We start from the raw sequence: 15,042 nt of genomic DNA, 5'->3' as shown, positions 1-15,042 counted from the left end.
AGGTAGTACCTCAGAGTTGTTTTAATTTGCATTTCTCAAATCTATTGTAATTTAGATAGTTCACTTTTGACAGTCAAGATGGTGGAATAAGCACTACTGCCTTAATTCTCCCACATTTACCTGCAAAAAATCATAAAATAATGCCCCTGAAAAAATCCTGAGATAGCAGAACTAGCAAAAAGATTGGATGAATAAATTGCCACATCTTAGCAAATCAGTGGGATATCCTGAACTCCAATTTGGTGGAGCAGGCAAACACCAACACCAAGGATTCCCCTCCTCCAATATGACTCAGCATAGTCCTTGGAATGGGCAAAGTCCAGTTCTGAGATCCATCCAGTGCTTCAGCATAGCACCTCCCCCCAAAACAGGCATCTACCAATTGCAAGATAGCCACATGCATCAAGCATAACTCTTGGCAAACATGTAGATATCAACCTTGCTGATGCATAGCTAATGGGAGGTCACTAGGATTGAGTCTGCCACACATTTCAATATAACCCTGGACAAATAAGGAATCTACCAGTGTCCAGACTACTATATGCTTCAATGTAAACCAAGGGAAACACAGAAACACCTCAAGAAATTCAGAACATACTAGACACTAGCATACTCAGAACAAAATGAAGAGAGAGATAGAATGGAATAAATTATTTCACATGAAAAGATGCAAAAAACCCATCAGAATGAAGGGAAAGATTAGAGAGTGGGTAATGGGCATTTCTTGAATTTTAATTTTATTAGTATTGGTTGAAAGAGGGAATAATATACACAATCAATTGAATATAGAAAGGGAAGAAAGAGGGAAGATTAAGATAAGGGGGAGGAATGATAGAAGAGAGCAAATCTGGGGAGGGTAGATTAAGCAAAACACTTGCAAGGAGAAAAAGGGTGAATAAAGAGAGAGGACAAACAGGAAGAAAAGTAGGAAGGATTGAAATACACAGTTAATAGTCATAACTCTCTCATAAAAAAGAAACAGTAGCAGAGTAGATCAAAAACCAGAATCCTATAATGTTTATTAAAAAACACTTGAAGCAGAGAAATACACAGAGAGCAAAGATAAGTACTGGAGCAGAATCTATTATGTGCCAGCTGAAGTATAAAAAGCAGGAATAGCAGTAATGATCTCAGAAAAAAAAAATGACCTAATTGAAAGCAATAAGAAATGAAACTACATCTTGCTAAAAGTACCATGGACAATGAAGGAATATCAACACTAAACATAAATGCACCAAGGAGCATAACATGCAAATTCTAAAAAGAGATGTGAGTTTCAGGGAGAAATAGAGAACAAAACTTTATTAGCAGGGGTCATTTACTGTTCCCCCTCAGAATTTGATAAATTGAACCACAATATAAACAAACAAAACTAAAAAGTTGAAGAAAATATTAGAAAAGTTAGATATTACACATCTTTGGAGAAAACTGAATGGGGATAGAAAAGAATGTACCTTTTTAGGCATGCAACTAAAAAAAAAACTAGAAAAAACAAAACTAGAGAGAAAAATAAATTAAGAATTGCTAATTGAAAAACAAATTGGAAATACTGAAAATTCACAACTGAAATTAATAAAATTACAAATTTGTTTTTTTAAACTATTGAGTCAATAAATAAAATCAGGAACTTTTTTTTTGGGGGGGGGGGATAAGCCATTGGTTAGTTTGATTTAAAAAAGGAAAGAAGAAAAACAAATATCCAATATCAAAAATGAAAAGGGTGAAATCACTACCAATGAAAAAGCAACTAAAGAAATCGGTAGGGAATATTTTGCCCAATTATATGCTAATTGATCTGAAAATCTGATCAAAATCAAGGAATGAAATCAATGAAAGTATAAATGACCTAGGTTAATAGATCAGGGAAATCAAAGCCTAAATAGCTCCATCTGAGAAAAAGAAATTGAAACAACTATTAACGAACTACCTAAGAAAAAGTCTGCAGAGCAGAATGAACTCCAGAAGTGAATTCTACCAAAAATTTAAAAAAGTATTTAGTGCCAACAATTATAGAAAAAAATAACAAAATTCATCTGGAAAAACAAAAGTTCAAGTATAATAAGGGAATATATATATATATATATATATATATATATGTATTAATGCAAAGGACAGTAGTCTAGAAATACCAAATTTCAAAGTATATTATAAAGCAATAATCAACAAAATTGACTGGTCCTGGCTAAGAAATAAAGTGGTGAATCAATGGAATAGATTAAATATACAAACCCCAATAGTCAATGACCATTGTACTCTAGTGTATGATAAACCAAAAGACCCCCATATTTGGGATTAGAACTCACTATTTGACAAAACTGCTGGGAAAACTGGGCACTAACTATATCTAGATCAACATCTCATACCATATAGCAAGTTAAGGTCAAAATGGGTACATGCATAAAGAATAACACCATAAGGAAATGAAAAGTGAAAAAAATAATCTGTCAGATTATAAAAGAAGGAAGAATTCATGACCAAAGAAGAAATAGAGAAGGCATTATGAAATATAAAATAGATAATTTTGATTATAAAAATCTTTTGCCAAAAGCCAATGTAACCAAGATTAGCGGGAAAGAAGAAAGATGGGAAACAATCTTTATAGCAGTTCTCTGTTAGGCCTCATTTCTCAAATATATAGAACTGAGTCAAATTTAAAGAAATACAAGCCATTCCCCAAATGATAAAGTCAAAGAATATTGAAGAAATCAGAGCTATCTATACGTATATGAAGTGTTCTAAATCACTTTTGGTTAGAGAAAAATGAATAAAGATAACTTTGAGCTACCTCCTCCCACCTATTACATTGGCTAATATGAGAAAAAAGAAAAATGAATATTGAAGAAAACTAGAGAGAAGAACTTGAGAAAACTGAAACAATTCTTAAGAGTTACAAATATTATCTTCCCATGTAAGATGCTAACAGTTTAGCCTTATGACCACCAAGCTTCAGGAAAAATAGTCCCTGCCCTCAAGGAACTCCCTTTTGAATGGGAGAAACAAAGTGTACAAACACCATAAGTGAAAGCTGGAAAAACTCTGGGAAGATTTTTGTGTTTTTTCCAGGTGTGTTATTTTTGTTGTTGTTGTTTCTTTGAGTACTTGCTTATTTAACAGATGGGAAGTTCTTAAATAGCCAGGGAAAGTGACTTCCTCAAGGATGTCATGGTTAATTGACAATGAAAGAATTGATGAAATCTTGCCTTTCTGTACTGAGTTTAAATCTCTGGAGTTTCTTCCAGATGCTGTAAGGATTTGGCCTGTCAAAACAAAAACTAATTTTCACTAGAGCCTTTTTTAAAAAGTCATCAAAATTTCAAACTCTTCCAAAAACATCCTACTCCTTGAGACTATGAGACCAAAGTACTAGGAACAGGTGTTTATAACTTTTGTTATTATTCTATAACTACCATAGAATAGGACCCAAATTGCCTGATATGCATTCATAAGGAAATATTTGTTAGGTTAGAAAGTTATACAGGTGTTGAACAAAGATATTGAGCACATTTATTGCTATATTTTTTCCTCTTAAATAAATAATAGTTTTCATGCTTTCCTGTGAAATGGTAATAGATAAAAAGACATTCATGTGGGATCTCCACTTGGCAGTCTGGCTCCCTGTCTTTTCCCAGAAAAGATTCACTGAAATCTTTGGGACACAGGGAGGCTGTGTTAATCCCAGACAAAGTCGTTTAAATGTGTTTTAATTTTTTTTAATGTTTGAAATAAAACAAGCATTTCTATAACATAATAGCATTATAAAGATACATGAAACTGAAAATCTATTATGTACAACTTGCTATTACTTTTAAATATACAATAAATTTTTCAGGTAAATTTATTTTTTTCTTCCCTTCCCCCTGCCCTAGAGATGACTGTGATTGGACAAAAATACATATGCATATATGTAAAAGTATTCAGTAATTTTGTTTAAACACCTAGGTGTTTTATTTATTTATTTATTTTTTTTACTGTTTACCAGTATCAATTAGTTGTTTAACTAAGTAAATAATATAGTTACTTATTCCTTTTCATGAAAAAGAAAGAGAAAGTCCCAGGGTTATAAGATTCAAACTATAAAGTCCATTTGTGCTTTCACAATTTGATTCAGTGTTTTTATATGATAAACACAGCAAATGAATGAAAAAGCCTATCAAAAAAATCTTTTTTTGATATCTTTATCTATTAACATTTCACAGGAAAACATGAAAACTATTATTTATTTAAGAGGAAAAATATAGCAATAAATGTGCTCAAGATCAAGTTCTGAATTGCTTCAGAAGTAATTTTGAAGCAATAGGTAGCTATATAGCTCATGGCCCATAGTATCTTCCTTTATTACTCTTCCCCAGAAAGAAAGAAGGAGGGAAGGAAAAAGGGGAAAAGAAAATAAAGAAGGAAAAAAGGAAGGGAGAGAAGATTAAAAAAAAAAAAATAGGGTCCTGGCCAATGCAGAGATCTCTCTCCTTAGGTTATTTCCATCAACATAGAGCTTTTAGACATTTCTGAATATTTGCCCAATTTAGAAAACTGGGAGAAAATGTTTCTTAAATATGGTATTTTTTTTTTAATGTCAAGATGTTTCTTTATTTCCTTCACTTTTATTCTCCATGTCTGTGATTAGGGAAGCCAAGGAAAGTAGAAAAAAGAAATTATTCAATACATTTTATTCTTTCAGTCTGGATCATCCAAAGTCCCCAAATCCTCCTCTGGAAAATCCCAATTATGTTTCTGGATAATTATATTAATTTTATATTTCAGATGCCAGAGCAATCCCTATATATGTAATGAATAACAAGAAATAATATGGGGCAGTGAATAGGGACCTGGATATGGTGTCTACAAATACCTAAAGATGACTCTTTCCTTCATCTCATACCAACTAGATGGACAGAAGCAAGTCACTTAATCTGCTTCCTTTTTTAACCAATGGAATTAATAGCTATTGTACTACTTATTTAAAAAAATGCAGTGAGGAAAGCATTAGGTCTTGAAGAGCTTATGCTAAATTCTTGTTATGGAAGTTTTTATTATTGTTGTTGTTTGTTCTTGGTAAAATAGATCTGGATTTTTTTAAAAAAATAGAAAAATTCATGCATAACCCCCTTATCTACATGTAATCACTAACAGCTAGAAAAAGTGTCTGTCTACTTATAAACCCAATCTGTGGTATCAAAAAGAAAATATTTCCAAACAAAAAGGTAGACTTTTTTTTACTTCTTCCTAAGATGATTTGAACTTATATAGAGTTCAAAAAATCATTACAGACTCCTTATTACTTCAAAGATAAACTATAAAATTTTCAACTTTGCATTTAAAGTCTTTTATCATTTGGTTCTAGCCTATTCCCCTTTACTTCCTTTATATTCCAGGAAAACTGTTCTACTTACTGCCCTAACCATAATGTCACCTTTCATCTCCAAACATTTGGACAGGCTATCTTCCATGCCTGCTATATTCTCCTTCCTCTATACCAGCTTTGAGTCTTTAGTTCTTGCCCCAAGCTCAACTTAGCTTTAGCATTCTATACCTTTTCTTTTCTAATGTTGCTGATTGGCACCATAATGGATAGAATGCTTACCCTGGAGTTGAGAAAAATCATCTTCCCTAAGTTCAAATCTGGCCTCACTTACTAGTTATAACTCTGGGCAAGTTACTTCACTTCAGTTTTTCATCTGTAGGATGAAGTAGTGAAGGAAATGATAAAAATCATTTCAACATTTTTGTCCAGAAAACCCCAAATGAGATCATGGAGAGTTGGACACAACTGTAATGACTAAACAACAATGTCCCTAAGTGATTAGTGCCCTCCCTAAGTTCAATTATCTTCTTTTTACATAAATAGGTACATATGATATCCATCTAAAAGAATATAAGTGCCTTGAGGACCAGGGCTGCACCAATAAAATGGACTTAAGAATAATCCTTTTTACAATGTTATTTGTTTAATATAAAGACAGTATCGTGGAGTAGATCAAGAACTAGGCTCAGAGCTAAGAAATGGATTTCCATCTTATCCCATCTGTTGGATCTGTGCTTGTCACTTAATCTTTCAGTGCCTCAAAGAAATCTCTAAGACTATAAGTACCAAAAAAAAGTGCCAAACTCCATTAATGGAGGGGATTTCCTCACCAGAAGCTCCTTCCTTAAGTAAAATCACAGGTCAAGATTTTATCCCTGTCTCTATCTGCTTAAAACTCTGCATCTATTTGCCTTCTCTAAGTTCCCCAAGTTGCCCAAGTTATTAATTACAAGTTTTCTGAAACTTGAAGACAAAAAAACAACCAAAAAAAAAAAAAATCCTGAATTTATACCAGGCACTCACAAACAAGCTCATTAAAAACTAGTTCTCCATGGCAGGAGATGACTCATCATTTTAGGATCAATATCTTCCTACAGGCAAACAGCAGGGTGGGTACTTTAGGACTTTCCTGAATTTCAAAATTAAAGCTCCAGCTTTCTTGATGCCAATAAAACTGCACTACTAAATACCATACCTGAAATCTGAGATTGGAAAATAAATATTTATGAACAAAATTTCTTCTCTCCTCTAAAATATGCTAAGGATATTTATTTTTCAAATGAGACTGAGTATTTTTCAATTCTAAAAATACTGCAAATCCCAAGAGTTGTTAATAAGAGGAAATTGAGAGAGAGGTATATATGTACCATCTATTCTTTTTAAAATGCAGTTTAATAATTTAGTGCTTTTCACATCTGGAAATATAATGTTTTGCCATTAGCCAATGCTAAATATTTACAAAAGTCTGAGACAAAAGAGAGAGAGACAAAAGTAATTAGAGCTCTTGGTTCTTTAAGCCAATAGCACCAATCCCTACATATAAAAAGAAGAATATTTTCCATTCTTCCTGCTTGTGTCAAGTCACAGGAGATTCAATTAAAAATTGTTAACCAGACTTGATGTGGTGTTAATCCCTTTCTTGTGACCTCAATTAATAGCCCATTTAACCTTTTCATGAAAGGAACAAAATTACCATTTGTTAAGGACAATATTCTAAATACATCTACTTCTTATCAAAAAGAAGTGCTGGCTTAGTCCACACACACAAACACACACACACACACAGTCAGTCACTCACAAAGCCAGGTGTGTATGTGTTTGTGTATGTGTTCTAAATGAGACTTTATAAATAAAAAAGACATTTTTATTCTAAACAAAGATAAAAGACAGGATGGTTAGAAGTCAGAAATCTCTGCTCTTAATGAGCTAGCTATGTGATTTTTCAACAGGTTATTCTCTTGTCAAGTCTTATTACCTCACTGATAAAATAAGCAGTTTGGGTAATAAGATCTATGATGACCTTTCTTGCTATAACATTATATGAGTCCATGATGATAGATTGATAATTTTGGGGGAGGAGTGATTTGAATATAGACCTGTTGGGCATGGGAAATAAAATAGGTAATCTTGGGACTGCCTATATTCTAAAGAAGACTGGAACTTTTGGAGTGAGGGGTGGTAGGGATTTGCCCATTTTCTGACACTTAACACTGTTAACATATGTCTTTAAATATTTCATGGGTTACTATGATAGGAAAAATAATCACCAGGGTTTCCCCTCTAAACTTGAGATAAGTTAGACTCCATATAGGTGCAATTTTTGATGCCTAAGCAGTAGTATGTAGTAGTTAGCTCACCTTGACTGGGAGAATTGATTGTTAAATTTTTAGTGTGAGCATTTAGACCTCAGAAATCAGCAAAAAATTACAAACCAGAACTTGATTCATTGGTTTTGTTGACTGTCTTGATGTAAGAAAGTGGCAGGGAAAATTTAGTAAGGAAGATTAAACTTAAATGTATATCATGAATACATTTCCTTCCCAGAAAGACTATTATCGATCACAAACATTTACTAATACATTGCCTGCCCTTAGTTGACCAGGAAGCCACATCATTGTGGCTAGAGGCTACTAGGAATTTCTTCAGGGACCGGTCAGGTCCCAGAGACAATTTTGTGGACCTTTATGGAAAACTCCAGGGTTGGGTAGTGAAAAGAATAAATGCTAATGAAATGGCAGATCTTGATTAATCAAATTCACTGGACTTTATCAGCTATAGGCTCTTAGGTTTAGAGCTATAAGGAATCTTAGAGATATAAATTGAACCTGCTTATTTGGCAGATAAGAAAAAGGAGTCCAGAATGTTGGAGGGGATATGGGAAAACTGGGACACTAATACGTTGTTGGTAGAGTTGTGAACAGATCCAGTCATTCTGGAGAGCAATTTGGAACTATGTTCAAAAAGTTATCAAACTGTACATACCCTTTGATCCAGCAATGTTTCTATTGGACCTATATCCCAAAAAGATCTTAAAGGAAGGAAAGGGACCCACATGTGCAAAAATGTTTGTGGCAGCCCTTTTCATAGTCGCAAGGTACTGGAAATTGAGTGGATGCCCATCAGTTGAAGAGTGGCTGAATAAGTTAGGGTATATGAATGTGATAGAATATTATTGTTCTATAAGAAATGATCAGGAGGATGATTTTAGAAAGGCTTGGAGAGACTTATATGAACTGATGCTAAGTGAAATGAGCAGAACCAGGAAATCATTGTAAATAACAACATCAATATTATGCGACAATTCTGATGAACATGACTTTCCAACAATGAGATGAATGTTGCCACTCCCAATGATCTTGTGATGAAGAGAACCATCTACATCCAGAGAGAGGACTGTAGGAACTGAATGTGGATTACAACACAACATTCTCAGTCTTTTTTGTTGTTTGCTTGCATTTTGTTTTCTTACTCATTTACTTCTTTTTTTATCTGATTTTTCTTGTACAACAAGAGAATTCTATAAATATGTTTATACATATCAGATTTAACATATATTTTAACATGTTTAACATAAATCGAATTCTTGCCATGTAGGATAGAGGGTGGGAAGAAGGAGAAAATCTAAAACACAACACTATGCAAGGGTCAATGTTATCACATTATCCATTCATATGTTTCAAAAATAAAAAGCTTTATGTAGATTAAAAGAAAAATGAGTCCAGAAAAGTTGTGTCTCATTAAAGGTCATTTAGATGTTCAATATCAGCAATCATTCAAGCCTAAGCTCCTTTACTCCTCAGTTCACATCTGGTATCCTTTCTCCCGTGGATCAAACTGCCACCAAAATCTTAACTCCTTTGAGGTAAAGAGGATAGATGTGGTAGAAAGAAAAATGGCCTAAGAGACAGGAGAACTGAGATTCTGCTCTCTGCTCCACTATTAACTCTCTATGTAAACAAGTCTCTGCTTCTCTAATACTCAGGTTCCTCCTGTTTAAGATTATTTCTAAGGTCCTTTTCAGCTAGTATTATGTGGGTCTATGATTTTGTGAAAATGCAGGTGAAGGACACAGTTTCCTCTTGAGCTGTCATCTATTCATAAACAGACTCACTCCATTAAGGTGACTTTCTTTCTCACCAGTGTATGCCCAAGAAGCCATACTATTCCAGGGGTCAGTATCATTTATGTGGCAAGTGCTAAAAATGTACTTGAAAATAGGAGCCGGTATTTGGACAGTTTTGAAAGAGAAGCAAGTAGCAGTCAATTATATTTTCTTTTTCAGAAGGCAAAATCTCTTTCCAAAAGCAAGATAACAACAATCCTTCCATTTGGACATGACATGAGTTTCAGGGATGGATGTGGAGAAAGAAGAGAATGTGAAAAAAATTTTTTAAAAAGTCCAAGGAGGAAAAGCAGTTTCAGTTATGGAATTCAGGAGGTGAGCAAACTTGAAGACAATTGATTTTCTAACCATCTCATGTTTGTCTAAGAAGAACAACTTATACAAATAAATTTAAAATATGCTAAGCAAAATAGAAAAAGGGAACTATATCCCAAAGTTTTTGTCTGCTTAAACCTCAATGCACTCTGCAAATAACTAATATTGAATTGTTGTTGTTGGGTTTTTTTTTTGTTTTTGTTTTTGCTTTGATTTGCTCTTCCGCTTGTTGAGACTTCTAAGGATACAAGGTTTTGTAAATAGGATATTTAATTAATATTATATCAAGTAGAGAGAGAAATTTATTTAACAGAAGAATGCAGCCTTCTAACAGAAATAGGAAGCAATGTAGCATCTCATTATGTTATAACTTCATAGAATTTAAGTCTGTGTATTATAAATGAACACATCTGTAGACTTTCAGTATCTGTGACAGTGAACAAACCTAGCAGACCATTCAGTGGCTGCTATCAGTGCCTCTCAGACTTTGGTCCTATGGAGACCCTTCCAGAGAACTATAAAGCTTACAATAGAAACTCATAAAATATAAGACTATGCTTTTTAAAATGGATTCATGCTGAGAGAAATGGAATCAGAGTTGAAGAAGAGCATTTGAAAAGATGAATTTGCAGCATCCAGATCTCTCTCTCTCTCTCTCTCTCTCTCTCTCTCTCTCACACACACACACACACACACACACACAGAGAGACACATAGATAAAGAGAGGAACAGAGACAGAGACAAACAGAAAAACAGACAGACAGACAGAAATAGACAGTAAGCATAGAAAGATAGAGAAAGAGGGGAGGGAGGGAGGAAAAGAGGGAGGAGAAAGTGAAGGCAAAGATTTGTTTCTATTAGTTTTCTTATGGCTTCATGCAATGTTCTTTCTACAATCATAGCCTATTCATTGGCCACAGATTTTCTTTCTCTTCTTTTGCTCTCAATTTTCTGCAGCTTAGACTCCTCAGACCAAGGATTCTTAAACAAGGATCTATGGATAACAATAAAGATGATGATGACAATGATAGTAGATAATTATAATTTACCAATTTGCAAAGCAGTTATATTTCATAAGGGTCTGTAACTTGGAGGGAGGAAATTATGCCTTTATTTTCCCTAATTGAAATCTATCATTTCCTTCGATTAAAAATATTACTCTGAAAACTAGCATAGAGGCTTCATCAAGTTCTTAATGGAATTTATGTACCAAAAAAAAAAAAAAATTGGTAAAGAACTCTTGCCTTGGACCATACTTTATGGTATGGTGTGCCTCCAGAGGAGAATATTTCCTGTACCAATGCAAGAGGAAACATTCTCTATCCAATGACTATTCTTGAACTCTTTTTTTGTTGTTGTTCAGTTATTTTTCAGTTGTGTTTGACTCTTCTTTGGGGTTTTCTTGGCAAGAATACTGAAGTGATTTGCCATTTCTTCTCCAGATCATTTGACAAATGAGTATCTGATGCCAGATTTGAACTCAGGAAGATTAGTTTTCCTGACTCCAGGCCCAGTGTTCTATGCACTGTGGTGCCCATTAAAACTCTTGGGTTTATATTCTGCACCATACCATTTAACACTGCATTATATACCACCATAATTTTTCATTTGATAGCCTTTATTGTTCTTTTTTTTTTAAACATAGAGTTATCTTATTTCCACGACTACACTCTAAGTTACTTGAGAACTGGGGCTTAGTTTCCTTTAAGCACCTCTCTCCTCCAAATAACAAGAAACAATATAGTAATTATAATAGTAAAACATTTTATGTAACATTTTAAGTTTTTTTTTTAATTTCCTCCTAGCTACCCTTTGAAGTGAGTAGTACAAATATTTAATCTGTATTTTACAGAAGAGGAAACCAAGGCTCTTTGACATGAGATTGCTTCATAGTCATACAGTTAAAAGGCTAACATACACAGAATATGAGTCCAGGCTGCTTATTCCAGGTATATCTACATTTCTACTTTTTAGATTTTGATAAGAAAAAAAAAGGAGGTGGGTTATCAAATTGACTGATGAATGTGATCAGGAAATTTAAACATATACCTTTGTATAACTGAAAAGATAACTCTATAACAAAATCTGATACATGAATTTAGAAAATTGGTTTTCATACCCCATAACTGAGGAAGGGTAGGAAGAATCCTGAAAGGCATAGGTTTTGTAATTTGGAGAAGAACACAGGAGTGTCACTTTAGTGAAAGTAATCTTTGTTAAGGTTTCTCCTCTGCCTTAGTTGGCTTTCAGTGCTGAGCCATAGATTAGAATGTTCTTTTTATTCAGCATGGGTTCTGATCAGGGAAAACTTTATAGTTGTCATGGTAACCCACTATAAATGTTGACTCCTGAGGATGATCATTAAAACCACAATCACAAAGTGGAAATATGAGCTTCTATAATCTATCAACAGAAGGTCTGGGATTTGTAATAGAAAACTGTGAATGAATTTGCTACTTCTAAGTATAGTATTCATATTATATTTTTCCTCCATATATCCTTAATTTTATTTAAATGACCATTGAATTTCATTGAAAGGTAATACTCTCATTCCATTATCTCTTGTGTAAACTGAACGAGGGGCAATTGACTCACATTTTTGATTGGGTTCACAGCCTATATACTAATACATAAACTAGCTACTTATTTGGGATTTGTGACATTTGTGGTCATTTGTGGTTGCTTTGTGCTCTGATAGAATTCACCTTTTTATATGGATTGCCTTGGAAATCTAATCAGACTGCTTGAGAGAGAAATGAAAAGACAATTCTAATAAGTTTCTGCAGAGCTACTGTTCTGCTTTAGTCACTTCCATTTTTCACACTTAATTATACAATGTTTACTAAGGTGGTAGGTTTTTTGTTTTTGTTTTTTTTTTCACTGAGATATGGCCTCTCCTGCTGTGCAATCTGGGCAAATATAGCTTTTAGCTGGATAATGTGATCTACCTGTCTGGATATACTTGAAGAGTCTCAGGTGAGAGGAAATGGAATTCTAAAGAAATATAGGATTTAAAACTGGAAGAAACCTTTAAGTACCTTATTTAGTCTCTTCCCTCCCTCCCCTCTCCCCTGATTTTAACAGGTAAGGAAAATGACACTGAAAGATGTAAACTGATTTGTTCAAGTTCATATCAGGATTTAGTATCAGAGTCTGGATTTGCATACAGATTTTTTGATTCCAAAGATTCAGTGATTTTTTTCTTACTGAAATTTTTTCACATGCTATTGTGGTGACCAAGTAACCAAAAAACAAGTAACTATTGTGAAACAAGGAAACAGTAAAGTTTAAAAAATACAAAACTGTAGAGTTCTCTGGAAATTAGGAAAGGTCTATAGCAATTGTGGCTCCAATAGGAGCCTAAGAGAGTCTGTTGATTTGAAAGTTACTGACAAGAAATTTTCAGTCAGTTTTCTTGTCAGAGGCACTTCTGCTTAGGAGATTGGGAGAAGAGACAATCTGAATGCTCCTGCAACTCAATGATGGTCCCCTTCACTGTAGGGCTCCTCTTCATGACTGCTGACCTGCGCTAAAATCAATTGATTTATTGATTGAAAACATTTATTAAGTACCTTTTGCTTATCAGACACTCAGATAAGTGCTAACAGTGCAAAAATAGAAACTCTAGGAACTTAATGGAGGCTACACATAGGCATATATGACATAATACATATAAGCTATTCTTATGGAGGAAGGCTCCAGCTTTTGGGAGGAACAAAAAATGTCTCTTACAGAAGGTATTGTTTGACTTGAGTTTGAAGAAAGCCTCGGAGTTTAAGAGGCAGAAGGGAAGAAGTAGTACATTCTGCATCTGGGAGATAGCTAGTAAAAATATTTAAAGAAAGGAGAAATGTAAGGAACAGCAAAAAATCCCAAACACCTTGACTTTAGAGAATAGGAAAATGGAAGAAGACTGGAAAGATAGAATGAAATCAAGTTATGAAGTACCTTGCATGCCAAACAGCAGTGCTAATATTTAATCCCAGGAAGCCACTGGAATTTATTAATTAAGGTTAAGGTTGGCGAGTGTTACATGGACAAACATTTGTGTTTTTAAACACTCTCATTGGCAATTTTGTGGAAATTTGACTACTGATAGAAACTTGAACAAAGAAGTGAATTATGATGAATTTTGCAATAGTCTGAACTACCAAAATAAATGACACACTAAAATAATGTAATGACTGTGTGAATGAAGAAGGGGAAAAGTATAAGAAAAATGCAAAACATATGGAAATCCTTTGGCCACAGTTTTAATACATGGAGTTGTTGTGAGGATCAAATAAGATAAGATAAAGAACTTAACATAGTGTTTGACACATAGTAGATGCTTAATAAATTCTTATTCTACTACTTTCCCTTTTAATATATCAAAGGCTTAATGGAAATATTGGGGTGAAAAAGAATGGGAAAAAGAAAACAGATTACACGGTCCATGAAAGCCTAGAAGTTATATTAAAATACTGGAATCAGTTTGAACCCTTCTATTCCATTTTCATAGGCATATATGCTGGGGATTTTGTTTGTTTTACTTGATGGGATAAGTTGAGATATGTCCATAGGAGCCATGGCAATCAACTCTATACAAGCTCTATTTCAGGGGTTCTAACAAGATCCTAATACCTTTCTCAAAGTCCTTCTCTATCCACTGATTGATCATAAATTTTATAATGTAAATGTTGCATTACCAAAAAAGATTTCTGGCATTCTAATTATTTTTGAGAACTGGTTGTTAGACATTTTAATATATTTTTACTCTACTGACAAATGCTATCCATACAAATCTATAACTCTTGACAGATAGGTTTTATTTTCTCATGGGTTCAAATCTAAATTTGGAAAAACAAACTTTTATTCTCTTTGGAATATACCAAAAATTGCTTTACCTTAAATAAATATATGTGAAATTAATATTACTGTAAGGTTTGAGATACTTACCATTCACTATTTTAGACTAAACCATTAGAGCTACTTTAAAATCCATTTTAGTTCAAGAAATAATTATATTTATTGAGCAACTAAATTCTTGACACTCTGGAAATGCAAAAAAAATATTCCTATGGAAATATAATCTAGCTAATTAATGCATGTAAAGAAAAACTAAAAAGACAGAGCTTAAGCAAAGAGGAAAAATATGATAAAGGTCATAGGAGAATTCTGAAAGAATTCATGAAAGAAAGAAAGTACTTCTGCTAGGAATATTTAAGAAAGAAGTCTTTCTTAAGATGGAATTCAAGATAGACTTTAAGAGGAAAGCCATTCTAGTCTAGAAGCAAGTACTAGATGTGAAGCTGGAAATACGTGG

At 33.6% G+C, this 15,042-nt stretch overlaps 1 long non-coding RNA gene across 1 annotated transcript in view; it reads left to right on the top strand.

Annotated features, from left to right (window-relative positions):
- The window catches only part of LOC116423239, a 75,331-nt gene extending 60,419 nt beyond the window's left edge, over nt 1-14,912 (top strand). The window contains exons 2-3 of the long non-coding RNA XR_004233761.1: nt 9,582-9,737; nt 11,590-14,912. This is a non-coding gene — a long non-coding RNA (uncharacterized LOC116423239). The remainder of the gene's footprint in view (nt 1-9,581; nt 9,738-11,589) is intronic.
- Nucleotides 14,913-15,042: the final 130 nt, after the last annotated feature.

Source organism: Sarcophilus harrisii, chromosome 1, assembly GCF_902635505.1.
Source record: "Sarcophilus harrisii chromosome 1, mSarHar1.11, whole genome shotgun sequence".
NCBI classification, from domain to species: Eukaryota; Metazoa; Chordata; class Mammalia; order Dasyuromorphia; family Dasyuridae; genus Sarcophilus; species Sarcophilus harrisii.
This window is presented reverse-complemented; position numbering and strand designations above follow the sequence as displayed.